At 43.3% G+C, this 13,695-nt stretch overlaps 1 long non-coding RNA gene across 1 annotated transcript; it reads right to left on the reverse strand.

Moving 5' to 3' along the window:
* Positions 1-1,816: 1,816 nt before the first annotated feature.
* On the reverse strand, positions 1,817-13,313 carry LOC116977340. The gene is made up of 3 exons (XR_004413194.1): positions 13,304-13,313; positions 5,146-5,152; positions 1,817-1,938 (listed from the first exon to the last, which is right to left on the reverse strand). It is a non-coding gene; the product is annotated as an uncharacterized LOC116977340 (long non-coding RNA).
* Positions 13,314-13,695: the final 382 nt, after the last annotated feature.

Here is a 13,695-nt window from a genome sequence, read left to right on the forward strand (position 1 = left end):
ACATCCTTCTAAATGCTGCCGATCCATATATCTGTGCAAATGTTTTAAGAAGTTGTAATTGTATCTGTTTCAATAGCTTCCTCCAGATACAGACTACCATCTGAGTTTAAAAAGTTGCCTCTGAGGACCCTCTTAAATTTCTCCAATTCAGCCCATCCATGTCTTCTAGTTTTTGAATACTTTACCTTGGGAAAAAGACTGAGCGTTCACTTTATCCATGCCACTTGTGATCTTGTGCACCTCAATAGGCCACCCCTCAGCCTTCTATGCTTCAAAGAACAAAGTCCCAGACTATCCAACCTCTCCCTGCAATTCAAACTCCCAAGCCCACTTCCAGACTATCTATCTGCTGGATTTCTAGCCCGAATTTTAACTTTTGACCCTGAATGGGGTTTGACACTTAAATGCTGCAGCAAGGAAGAATTTCATTGTTGCTTTGCCAGTACACATGACAAGTAAACATTCTTGACTGTTGGCTCTTGGCATTGATCCACTTCATCACTGTGAAGACAAGCCTACCAAGCGTAGGCTTGGCGATCGCTTCGCCGAACATCTCCGCTCGGTTCGCAATAACCAGCCTGATCTCCCGGTGGCTCAGCACTTCAACTCCGCCTCCCATTCCGAATCCGACCTTTCTGTCCTGGGCCTCCTCCATGGCCAGTGAGGACCACCGTAAACTGGAGGAGCAGCACCTCATATTTCGCTTGGGTAGTTTGCACCCCAGCGGTATGAACATCGACCTCTCTAATTTCAGGTAGTCCCTACTTTCTCCTCCCATTCTCAACTCTCCCTCAGCCCACTGGCTCCTCCTCTTCCTTTCTTCTTCCTGCCCCCCCCCACCCTCACATCAGTCTGAAGAAGGGTTTCGACCCGAAACGTTGCCTATTTCCTTTGCTCCATAGATGCTGCCTCACCCGCTGAGTTTCTCCAGCATTTTTCTCTACCCCCATTTCTTACTAGGGACACACACCATTGTGTTCCAATTGTTTAATAGACCCAGTGACAGATTTCCAGCTCCAAACTGTGCATCCAGAACTAGTGCAACTACCCAGGAAAATGGCTCACCCTCGCCTTCACAAGAGCAACTAGGTGTGGACACTTATACTGGTCATGCTAGAAGTGCACAGTCTGTGGAATAATAACTAAATATAACACCTTAAAGCACTTCATACCTGTTACAGTTACAGCTTTTATATGGTAAACTAGTTTAGTTTAGAAACATATAAAATTATAAGAGGACTGGCCAGGCTAGATGCAGGAAAAATGTTCCCAATGCTGGGCGAGTCCAGAACCAGGGGCCACAGTCTTAGAATAAAGGGGAGGCCATTTAGAACTGAGGTGAGAAGAAACTTTTTCACCCAGAGTTGTGAATTTGTGGAATTCCCTGCCACGGAGGGCAGTGGAGGCCAAATCACTGGATGGATTTAAGAGAGAGTTAGATAGAGCTCTAGGGGCTGGTGGAATCAAGGGATATGGGGAGAAGGCAGGCACGGGTTATTGATTGGGGACGATCAGCCATGATCACAATGAATGGCGGTGCTGGCTCGAAGGGCCAAATGGCCTCCTCCTGCACCTATTTTCTATGTTCTAAATAGAGCGTGGAAAACAGGGTCTTCAGCACACCGAGTCCATGCCAATCATCAATCATGCCAATTCCATGTTATCCAACTTTTGCATCCACTTCTTACACGCAGGCATGAGACAGGAAAAATCTGATAAAAGAGGAAGAGAGATGGGTCCAGGGGGCATTGCCCCCTAGTAGGGTTCCAAGGGGCAACGTCCCAGGCATTGGGGGTAAAAGAGGGCAGCGCCCTTATATGCAGACATTTTTTGATAATTGTACCTTGAAATTACACCGTTTTCTTGCCTGTTTACCCTTAATTTATACTGTTTTTTTTATTGTACCTTAAAATATCACATTTTACTTGCTTATCACTTCTTAATTGACAGAAAATTTATGATAATCATACCTTAAAATGACACCAACTCCTTGCTTGTTTTCACTCATCATATTGAAAATATTTTATATTACACCTACACCTACTTGTAACATGATACCTGTTCCTTGCTTGTTTACTCTAATTAGAGAGAAGTATCCTTTACCATTGTATTTAAACGCCAAATTAATTTCAAATCCAACTCTTAACAGTTAGGATGAAAATTATGATCCGTCTACTTCAAAGATTATCATATAGTGCTAGATAACTACTCAGACAAATTAAGTACAGTGGACAAAATATTAACATCTCAATCTGGAATTTAAGACATTATTTGAAAATAACACTTCCCAAAATTAAAAATGTCTTTATTTCTATGGTCAAATTATTAAAAATTATTAAAATTATTTAAAAAAAAAAGAAAAATAAGCAAATAATCTTTTATCTTCTTTTGATTGCAGGACATATTCTGATTGGCAGAATTTGCAAAGACAGTGACTATTAAGTAACGCTAATTGCTGACTCAATGGCGAGTCCAAGATGAAAACGCAACAATACATTGTATTGCGCGGCCAGAAGGCTTCCCGACGGCCCACACAGCGAGAAGGCATCTCGACGGGCGGCGGCTGTGAACTGGGAACGTGGCCAGATGCCTTTATCGAGAGCGCCGCGGTCTTGATGCCTCCTGGATCGCCGCGTAGAACCCCGATCGGGGCCTCGCGGGTAGAAGCCGGGTCGGATGAAGCGGCCGATGGCGACCGCGGCAGGGGCACCACGGAGAAGTGAAGTGAGTCGTCGACAGGGGCGAGGCCTCGGCAGCGGTGAAACCTCGCGGCGATGGGGCCACGGCGGCGGTCTTCTTCTTCTTGCGTATGGCGTGCACAGCCTAAAGTTGTAGGACAACTTGTTCTATTTTATCTTATTTGATTGTGCACACCGGATTGATTGCATTCGTCAAAACAGGGCGGACCACGTGAAGGTTGCAATCTCCCACCCCACGGCGGCGGTGAAACCTGGCAGCGGCGGCGATGCCTTACCAAATTTCAAAATCCGCAGATGCGCGGAGAAATCTCATGCCTGTACACGATATTTACAGAGGCCAATCAACTTACAAATGCGCACTCCTTGGGATGTGGAAGGGAATCGGAACAGCCGGGGAAAACCCATGCGGTCACAGGGAGAACATGCAAACTCCATGCAGAGAACACCCAATGTCAAGATCAAACCCAGATCTCTGGAGCTGTGAGACAGCAGCTCTACCAGCTATGCCACTGTTCTGCCTATAAAGCTAGCTCTCTCAAATAACCTTAAAAAATTGGAAAGGGTACAGAAGAGATTCACCAGGATGTTACGTGGTGTGTGTGTTTGAGTTAGAGGAAAAGATTGGTTAGGTTGGGACTTTATTCTTTGGAGTGTAAAAGTCTGACGGGTGACCTTATCGACATACATAAAATCATGAGGGGCATGGATAAAGTAAATGATCACAGTCTTTTTCCTAGGGTAGGGGATTCTAAAACTAAAGGGCATAGGCTTAAGGTGAGAGGGGGAGATTTAAGACCTTAGGGTAACTTTTTCGCTCTGTGGACAGTCTATAACTGGAGGTAGCTACACAAGCAGATACAGTTGCAACTTTTAAAAGACATACGGATAGATATTTGGATACGAGTGCTTTAAAGGGATATGGGCTCATTGCAGGCAAATGGGAAAAGCCCAATATGGACAAGATGGGCAGAAGGGCCTTTTTCAGTGCTGCACAATACTATGACTCTTTGACGTATTGGCGTTTAGATAATGAACACCAAGAATATAGTGCCAGGTATAATTATTGAGCAAGAAACAGGGATAACTCTCATGATCTACTAACAAATATTATCATGTGTTTGCGTCGTCCTATATCAGTGAAGAGAGATCATTCTGGTGTTCCAAGCGCTGTGGAACACCACAGTTCTCCACATGTTGTCCTGCAGGTTACAATCCAACTTGATATGGAGCATACATTGCCAGGCCATTGTCATTGTAGCATCAAAGTACTAAAACTCACTGGCTATTAGCCCCAACACCCTGGCCACATTCTGATCTCGCTACTACCATCAGAAGAATGTACAGGAGCCTGAAAACGGTACTTCTGTTTCAAGAACATTCTTTTCCTAGGAATCATCAGGCTGTTAAATACTGCACAACACTAAAATCTGTGATCTTCTGTGGGCTGTGTATTTGGTTGCATTACTGTTATCGATTTATTATTTCATTGATTATTATGTTTATCTGTGCGTTATTGAGCTGACACATCTGTTCAGTTCCCGCATGTAAAAATGTCATTGTTCCGGTGCCACTACACATGATCATTAATCACTCTTTACTCTTGAAAGCACAAACAATCATGCCACGGAACAACCAAGATACACATCACCCAAAGTGGCAGCTCCCTGCCACTTTGTGAAGAGCAGTCAGTAATAGGCAAATAAGTGCTAGAGTTGTCAGTGATGCCCAGATTAATAAAAACAAACTGGAGGAATATCAATGTTAGGGACAGACAATGAAAGTAGCCTCAGGTATTGGCTGGGGATGTCAGGTAAGGAGCACTGAGTGAGATAAATGTGATTCATCAGTCACCCTTTGTGCAGGAGGGATGAAGTACAACAGCTCAGAAATACTTGATTGCACAACACATACCTGCAAGGCACCTCCATCATTTGATTTTATGTTTCCTTTTTGATTCATCGACACTGAATAAAAATGGAATTTTAAATTGTTTTGATGGTTTCCCCCAATCATGTTTGGAAGGGGTAATGCAATTGTGGATTTCCAGCAAAAAGCTGGAGTAACTCAGCGGGTCAGGCAGCATCTCTGGGGAAAATGAATAGGTAACGTTCAGTCAAGGTGCAGTCAAGACCCCTTTTCTGGGAGTCAGGGGAGAGGGAAACAAGAAAATCAGAACTACAGTGACATCAGTGGTCCATTGGTGTTACGAGTAAAGTAACAGCTAATGTGAATGTTGAATGTTGTGCTATGGATATTTCATAAATCCAAGATAAAGACTAGAAAAGTATATGTTGGGTAAATGGCACACTCGTGTATATCTTTCCTAGGTTTTTTTTATATACCTGAATTATTTATGATTGAGTTTCCAAGAATTTTTGTATTTGTTAAGGAGTTTCCTATTATCTGATATTGCAGGTGCTGCTCTTTGGTTGTTTAGCTGCAGCACAGTTTACCTTGGTGACACAAGGAACTGCAGATACTGGAATCTATTGCAGAAGACAAAGTGCTGGAGGAACTCAGCGGGTCAGGCAGCTTCTATGGAGAGAATGGACAGTCCAAGTTTTGGGTCGGAACCTGTCCCCAGACTGATGGAGTAGGGGGGAGAAAGCTGGAAAGAGAGGTGAGGTCCCGCATCAAAACATCATCAGTCTATACGCACTACAGATGCTGCCTGACCCACTGAGTTCCTTCAGCACTTTGATTTTGGCTCAATATTTCAACATCTACGGTTTCCTGGGAAAGGTAATGTTCCTGATAATGCCTGCTCTAGTCAACATGTTGATGTAGTTACAGCATACTTATAATTATTTGCCAATGTTTAATGATCTGCTGAATCTGCTGAATAAAGGGAGAGATAGTTTACTTTCATTCAGAGATACAGCACAGAAGCAGGCCTTTCGGCCCACCAAGTCCTCACCGACCAGGGATCCCCACACATTAACACTATCCTACACACACTAGGGACAATTTAACATTGATACCAAGCCAATTAACCTCTTTGGAATGTGGGAGGAAATCAAAGATCTCGTAGAAAACTCACGCAGCCACGGGGAGAATGTACAAACTTCATACAGACAGCACCTGTAGTCTGGATTGAACCCGGGTCTCCGGCGCTGTAAGGCAACAACCCTCTCGCTGTACCACCGTGCCGCCCTTGATGTACAGTTTGAGATCACTTTTGCATTAAAAAAACATGCATTTTATGACAGAAGCATCTATGCGGATATAGCTACTGAAGTAGGTAAGCCACAGCATAACTTGGTTGTCACCATTTCACAGATACTCAGGCAGCTGATGGCGATTAGTTGGCATGATTGCATTACAATTAGGGTAAAAGCAGAAAGACACATCATTTCTGCTTCAGGGTAACGAATTAATAACTCAGACTGAGTCTGTACAAGAAACCTTCCATGTACTGGAGACGAGAAGGCTTTAAGTAACTGTATTAAGTTCTTGTTCCAACATGTTGAGCTAATTATAGCCATTCGGCAGTGATTTGTAATGGCAGGGTGGTAAGTTTCAAAATAGTTTATTAATTAATCTGAACCCAACCCATTAGTTTAAAACTGAAGCACAGAGCGATCTGCCATTGCTGAAAAATATTCCACACAGGTACGATTACCGAGAGGTTCCACACATTGATGTGTCAACTCAATGGCCTGGATTTTGCTCCTCCACTATACTTGCGCTAATACTACATCCCTACAGGGCTTCACCTGTTGACTAAACTCCCCACAAGTCTGGACCTCCCAGAGCTACCTTACCTAAAGGGCAGACTTTCAACAGTCTCTCTGTTCTACGAAAAGAATCGCTACCAGGCAGGGGGAAAGAAAAATGGTGTATTCACCACAGTCTTAGAAGAAAGAGCAAATGCACAGTGCAATATGTCCAAAGGTCTTCAAATGTGATATAGATAAGTACGTATGTTTCAGGAGTCATTCCAACACAGAGCAGAGACATGAAGTTAACATGAAATGAAGAGGTGGATAAAGCATCCTTAAGGACGGGTACATGGATAAGAAAGGTTCAGAGGAATATGGGACCAGCTTAGATGGGGCATCATGGTCAGCATGTATGAGTTGGGCTGAGGGGTCTGTTTCCATGCTGTATGACACCATGACTCTTGTTCCTTTCGTGGATACCTTGCAGCCTCAGTTATATACGGGTCTTGTTTCGCAGCTCTGAAATGCTCACCATTTGTTATGTGATGGGGGAAGGTAAGAATGAAGTGGGCGACCTGACAGGTGAAGTGTGGTGCAGGAGATAGGAGATCAGGAATGTTTATTGTCCTATTAGGGGCAGCAAGTGTGAGTAAACTTCTCTACCCCACTCTCTGACACATACTACTTTGCCATTTCCCAACAATGGGCAAAACAGCATATGTAGGAGTGTGGGATAGAGAATTTACTTATACTTGCCGCCTCTGATAGGATAGAATTCCTACAGGAAAATAAATCAGGGCCATAGTTTTGTACATTATTTTAGCAACTTTTTATAGGTCTATTATTGTTACATGTACCAAATACAGTGAAAAACTTTGCTTGCATGCTATTGTCAAAAATAAACGACACTATAAATACTATAGCCCATACACAAGTACAACAGGTAAAAAGAGAAAACTGCCAGAGCGGAATATAGTGTTACAGCATTATTGTATTACAGTTACAGAGAAAGTACAGACAGGAAAAAGTGCAAGGGACACAAAGAGGTAGGTTGGAAGATCAGGACTACACTTTAGCTTATGGGGTTGTACACATCTCCAGCACTGAAATAAATCGAAAGAACGTACAAGCTTCAAGCATGCAAATATTTCTGATTCCATAGTTTTCAGATTGAGAGGCCTGCCACACTTAAAAGATTACTTTTTAAGCATGTTATAATTTTCTTCAAATACATTTATATTGTATTAGTCACCCATAAGGGCACACTGCACTGATACAGTGGCTGTAATTAAATATTGCAATACATTATAATCTGTCAGGAGGCTTTTGCATAATCCTGCAATTTTACTTCCTAATAACTTCTTTGCCACAAATTGATTGATCGGTCTCGGTGTGTGTGTGTATATTTTTATAACCCCAAAAATTGTTATTTTCAATATTCAGAGGAGCGATATGCCACTAAAAGTCTCTGGGAGGATTTATTCTTGCTGGTTTGATCATAGTCTGTTTATTGTTTGGGTCAAACGTAAAGAGATGATCTTTACCACAAAAGCAGCCATGGACAGCAATTACAGGACAGCAAGGGCATCTCACAGAACTGTTTTTTTGGACAGACTGTTTTATTACAGAGATACAGCATGGAGACAGGCCCTTCAGCCAACCTAATCCACTCCGGCCATTGATCACCCATTCACACTACTTCTATGTTATCCTACTTTCGCATCCACTTCCTACACACTAAGGGCAATTTACAGAGGCCATTAACCTCCAAACCCGTACGGCTCTGGGATGTGGGAGGAAACCCATGGGAAGAACGTGGAAACTCCACACAGACAGCACCCAACGTCAGCATTGACTCTGGATCTCTGGTGCAGTGAGGTATGGTGATTGCATAGTGTGAGTGAAGGAGGAAACTATATAAAAAGCATGGCAGAGACAATATCTAAATATTTAATGCACATCCCTCCAGGCTAACAGGAGAAGTATAGTATCAGAGGGTTAAAATGTCACCTAAAAAAACCCTCAAGACAAATTTCAGAATTCAGCATTGCCAGACTCAGAGATCGAGAAAGAAAGGGAAAGTAGAAGCATTTTGCATTTTGAAAATAACCAGAATATCCTCAACTCTTCAGTTTCATAGAGTGAGAAGAGATCTTATTGATACATGGACAGGCGAAATGCAGGGATAAAGCATACTCTGGCAGCATGGAACCTGATGTCACAATCTGTAACTAAGGGACTGCCCATTCAGGACTGTGCTGGGGAGATGTCTTCTCGCAGGGAGCAGTGAATCTTTGGAATTCCCTCCCTCAAGCGTCTGTGGAAGCTCACTGACTGAGTCTGCTCAAGACAGAGATTGAAAGATTTTTAAATGTTAAGTGTATCTGGGCTTAATGCAGGAAATTAGCACTGAGGTAAGAGATCAATCATGATCAGAAAGAACGGAGCGACTGGGCTTGTCTTGTATTCACTGGAATTTAGAAGGATGAGAGGATATGTTATCGAAACAAATACAATTATTAAGGGATTGGACACACTAAATGCAGGAAACATGTTACCGATGTTGGAGGCGTCCAGAACCAGGGGCCACAGTTTAAGAATAAGGGGTAGGCCATTTAGAACTGAGATGAGGGAAAACTTTTTCACCCATAGTTGTGAATCCGTGGAATTCTCTACCTCAGAAGACAGTGGAGGCCGATTACTGGATGCATTCAAAAGAGAGTTAGATAGGTCTAGCGGAATCAAGGGATACGAGGAGAAGGCAGGAACGAGGTATTGATTGTGGATGATCAGCCATGATCACATTGAATGGCAGTGCTGGCTCGAAGGGCCGAATGGCCTACTACTGCACCTATTGTTCATGTATCTATATGTATCTTATCGAATCTTGGAGCAGGCTTGATCGGCTGAATGCTCCACTCACTTGCTTTTACTTCAGAAAACGTACAAATCCCCATTTCTACTTCACACAATAAAACATCTGCTTAGCATTGTCCATATGATATTGTTCACGCTTTGTTTTTCAAGAACACTTTTAAAACATGTCTATATCACTGTATTTCATTTCTTTCAAAGTAAACCTCCTAACAGTGATTAATTTTTTTTTTTACATTAAATATATTCCATTAATTTTCCCAAACAGTATTTGGTTTCAAACTCATGTTTTATAAATGCAGTCCCTAATTGTTCAAGACATTAGTGAGGCCACACTTGGAGTAATGTGTTCAGGTTTGGATGCCCTGCCATGGGAACAATGTTATGAAGCTGGAAAGAGCACAGAGAAGATATACAATGATGTTCACAAGTTCACAAGTTATAGGAGTAGAATTAGACCATTCGGCCCATCGTGTCTACTCCGCCATTCAATTATGGTTGATCTCAGCCTCCAAATCGCATTTTCCTGCCTTCTCCTCATAACCATTGACACCCGTTCTAATCAAGAATTTGTCTATGTCTATCTTAAAAATATTCACTGATGGCCTCCACAGCTCTCTATGGCAGTGTTCCACAGATTAACGACCCTCTGACTAAAGAAGTTCCTCCTCACCTCATTTCCAAAAAAGCGCCCTTTAATTCTGAGGCTATGACGTCTGGTCCTAGACTCTCCCACCAGCGGAAACATCCTTTCCACATCCACTCTATCTCTGCCTTTCATTATTCTGTATGTTTCAATGAGGTCCCCCCTTAACCTTCTAAACTCCAGCGAGTAGAGGCCCAGTGCTGTCAATCCTTCCTTAGATATGGGACGTAAATTTGCTCACAGTTTGTTGTCAGGACTCAGCAAATTAACAACAAAATATTGGTGAGGTATCATCTCCTCTTGAAAATAACGTGAATTATTTTATATCAAATGAAGGGCTCCACGATTTCAACTCATACAAACATACAAAATTGGGGAATGGCTAAACTCCTGGCCCTTCATCTGGTTACACCAAGCTGGAAAGAGAGCAGGGAGGATTTGCCAGGACTCAATAGCCTGAGCCTTTGGGAGAGTTTGGGCAGGCTAGGACTTTATTTCTTGGAGAGCATGTGGCAGGTAGTTCTTATAGAGTTGCATAAAATCAGGAGGAGAATAGAAAAGATGAATACACAGAGTCTTTTACCCCGGGTAGAGGAATCAAGAACCAGAGGTCATAGGTTAAAAGGTGCCAGGGGAAAGATTTAACAGGAACCAGAGGGACAACTTTTTTCACACAGAGGGTGGTGGGTATAAGGAATGAGCTGCCAGAGGAAGTAGTTGAGGCAGGTACAATAACATTAAAAAAAACATATGGACTGCACCTCCACTGACTCCTCTGTCAAGCTTCTCTTGCAGACGACACAACCATGATTGGACTGATCCAGGATGGGGAAGAATCTGCCTACATACAGGAAGTGACACAGCTGGCGGCCTGGTGCCATCGCAACAACCTGGAGCTCAATGCTCTTAAGGCAGTGGAATTGATAGTAGCCTTTAGGAGAGCTCCCCCTCCCCACACCCCACTCGCCATCAACAACACCATAGTCACATCTGTGGAGTCTTTTAAGTTCCTGGGAACCATCATCTCCAAGGACCTTAAATGGGGGGCTACCATCCACTCCACAGTCAAAAAGGCACAACAGAGGATGTACTTCCTGCGGCAGCTGAGGAAGCACAATCTGCCACAGGCAATGATGGTCCAATTCTATACGGCCATCGTAGAGTCTGTCCTCACCTTCTCCATCATGGTCTGGTTTGGCTCAGCCACCAAGCGCGACATCCGGAAGCTGTAGTGAATCGTCCGAACAGCTGAGAAGGTTATTGGCTGCAACCTTCCCTCCATTGATGAATTGTACACTGCAAGGGCCAGGAGGCAAGCAGGTAAGATCATCTCTGACCCCTCTCACCCTGGCCACAAACTCTTTGAATCACTTCCCTCTGGAAGGCGACTCCGGACAGTCAAAACTGCCACAGCCAGACATAAAAACAGATTTTTTTCCACGAGTATTAGCTCTACTCAATAACCAAAAATCTGTAGCCTCCTTTGTTCTGGTATTTTATTTAATTCACATGTTTAATCAATAATGTTTTATTATGAATGTTTAATGTTTTATGTGTCATTCCTAGCTTTCACTGTTTGTCGTTGTCACTTGCGGGCAAAGCACCAAGGCAAATTCCTTGTATGTGAATACTTGGCTAATAAACGTATTCATTCATTCATTCAGGTATAAGAGTAGGAATGGGTTAGAGGGACATGGGCCAAACACAAATGGGACAAGCTTAGATGGGGTATCTTGGTCAGCATGGATGAGTTGGGCTGAAGGGGCCGTTTCCATGCTGTATGACACTATGATTTAGATATAGGGTTATATTATATAATGCAAAGACTATACAAATCCTGAAACCTTGAATAAAATGTCTATGAAGTACAATTTAGATTATCTGAAGCATATTATCTTAATATGCCCAACTTGATAAAATGCATCAGTTTTGTCACATACTGTTTACTCGATCTCTGACAGCAGGCTATGTTGTTACATCCACCAACTGCAATCCAGCCTGTGGCACAGCCAATATAAACCTCATCTTTTAATAAGCATGTCACACACAATTTAATGAAGAAGTGCTTACCATGCACAAGTTTTACTTCACTATGAATTATTCACACAAGCTGCTGAAGTAAAATGGTATGCTCCTTTTTTCCTAAAAATAAAGCCATTAGTCACAAAATTATTCATCCAGTTAACTATTTAATACTAGTTCTTTTGTAAGTTAGACATTAGTTGTAACTCTAAATATGACTTCCATTCCTGAAAACTCAATCTAACAGCTTTGATGCAAAAAATAAACTTTTTCTCAATCTCTTACCTTGCCGGAGATGCGATTGTTTTCCGGATCGTATCTCCGGTCCCTCTGCGGCCTAACATCATGGAGCTGGCGGCCTTGCTCGAGACTGACTTTGAGCCCCACCGCAGGGTTGTGGACTTACCATCGGAGCCTGCGATTTCTTGCCTAGGATCGACGCCTCATCTGCGGCCTGCAGATTCCAACACCGAGGAGGTCGCAGTCTTGAGTAGAGACTGATGCCGGGAAGCTCCAAAGTCGCAAGAGGTTCGACTAGCCCCGACCCGGGGTCCAATCGCCCGGCACGGGGGAGCTGAGATCCCCCCCCCCCCCCGATGTGGGAGCTTGATCACCCCGACGTTGGAAGGGGTCCATGACACATTATGGTGCACGTGACAAATAAATTTGAACTTGAACACATCATGATTGGGTTAGTATAGTTTAGAGATAAGGCAGGGAAACAAGCCCTTCAGGCCACCGAGTCCATGCTGACCAGTGATCCCCGCAAACTTAAACTACCCGAAACACACTAGAGCCAGTTTACAATTGTACCAAGCCAATTAGCCTATAAAACCTGTAAGTCTTTCAAGTACGGGAGGAAACCAGAGATCCCGGAGAAAACCCACACAGGTCATGAGGAGAACATACAAACTCCGTACAGACAAGCACAAACCCGAACTAAAGATCAAACTTGGAACTCTGGCGCTGTAAGGCAGCAACTCCACTGCTGTGCCACGGTGCTGCACAAATGATGTCCTAGCATTTGTACTCAATAGGGCACAAAGTTCTGGAGTGACTCCGCACAACAGGCAGCATCTCCACAGAACATGGATGGGTGAAGTTTCGGGTCGGGAACCTTCTTCAGACTTTGTACTCAATACCCTTCCCAATGTTTGCAATGTTAGGAATAAAGATGTTCTTCTGCAGTTGTATAGAGCTCTGGTAAGACCACATCTGGAGTATTGTGTACAGTTTTGGTCTCCTAATTTGAGGAAGGACATCCTTGTGATTGAGGCAGTGCAGCGTAGATTCAGGAGATTGATCCCTGGGATGGTGGGACTGTCATATGAGGAAAGATTGAAAAGACTAGGTTTGTATTCACTGGAGTTTAGAAGGATGAGGGGGTATCTTATAGAAACATATAAAATTACAAAAGGACTGGACAAGCTAGATGCAGGAAAAATGTTCCCAATGTTGGGCGAGTTCAGAACCAGGGGCCACAGTCTTAGATTAAAGGGGAGGCCATTTAAGACTGAGGTAAGAAAAAACTTTTTCATCCAGAGAGTTGTGAATTTGTGGAATTCCCTGCCACAGAGGGCAGTGGAGGCCAAATCACTGGATGGATTTAAGAGAGAGTTAGATAGAGCTCTAGGGGCTAGTGGAATCAAGGAATATGGGGAGAAGGCAGGCACGGGCTATTGATTGGGGACGATCAGCCATGATCACAATGAATGGCGGTGCTGGCTCGAAGGGCAGAATGGCCTCCTCCTGCACCTATTTTCTATGTTTCTATGTTTCTATATCAAACACC

The sequence above is a fragment of the Amblyraja radiata genome, chromosome 9, assembly GCF_010909765.2.
Source record: "Amblyraja radiata isolate CabotCenter1 chromosome 9, sAmbRad1.1.pri, whole genome shotgun sequence".
NCBI lineage: Eukaryota > Metazoa > Chordata > Chondrichthyes > Rajiformes > Rajidae > Amblyraja > Amblyraja radiata.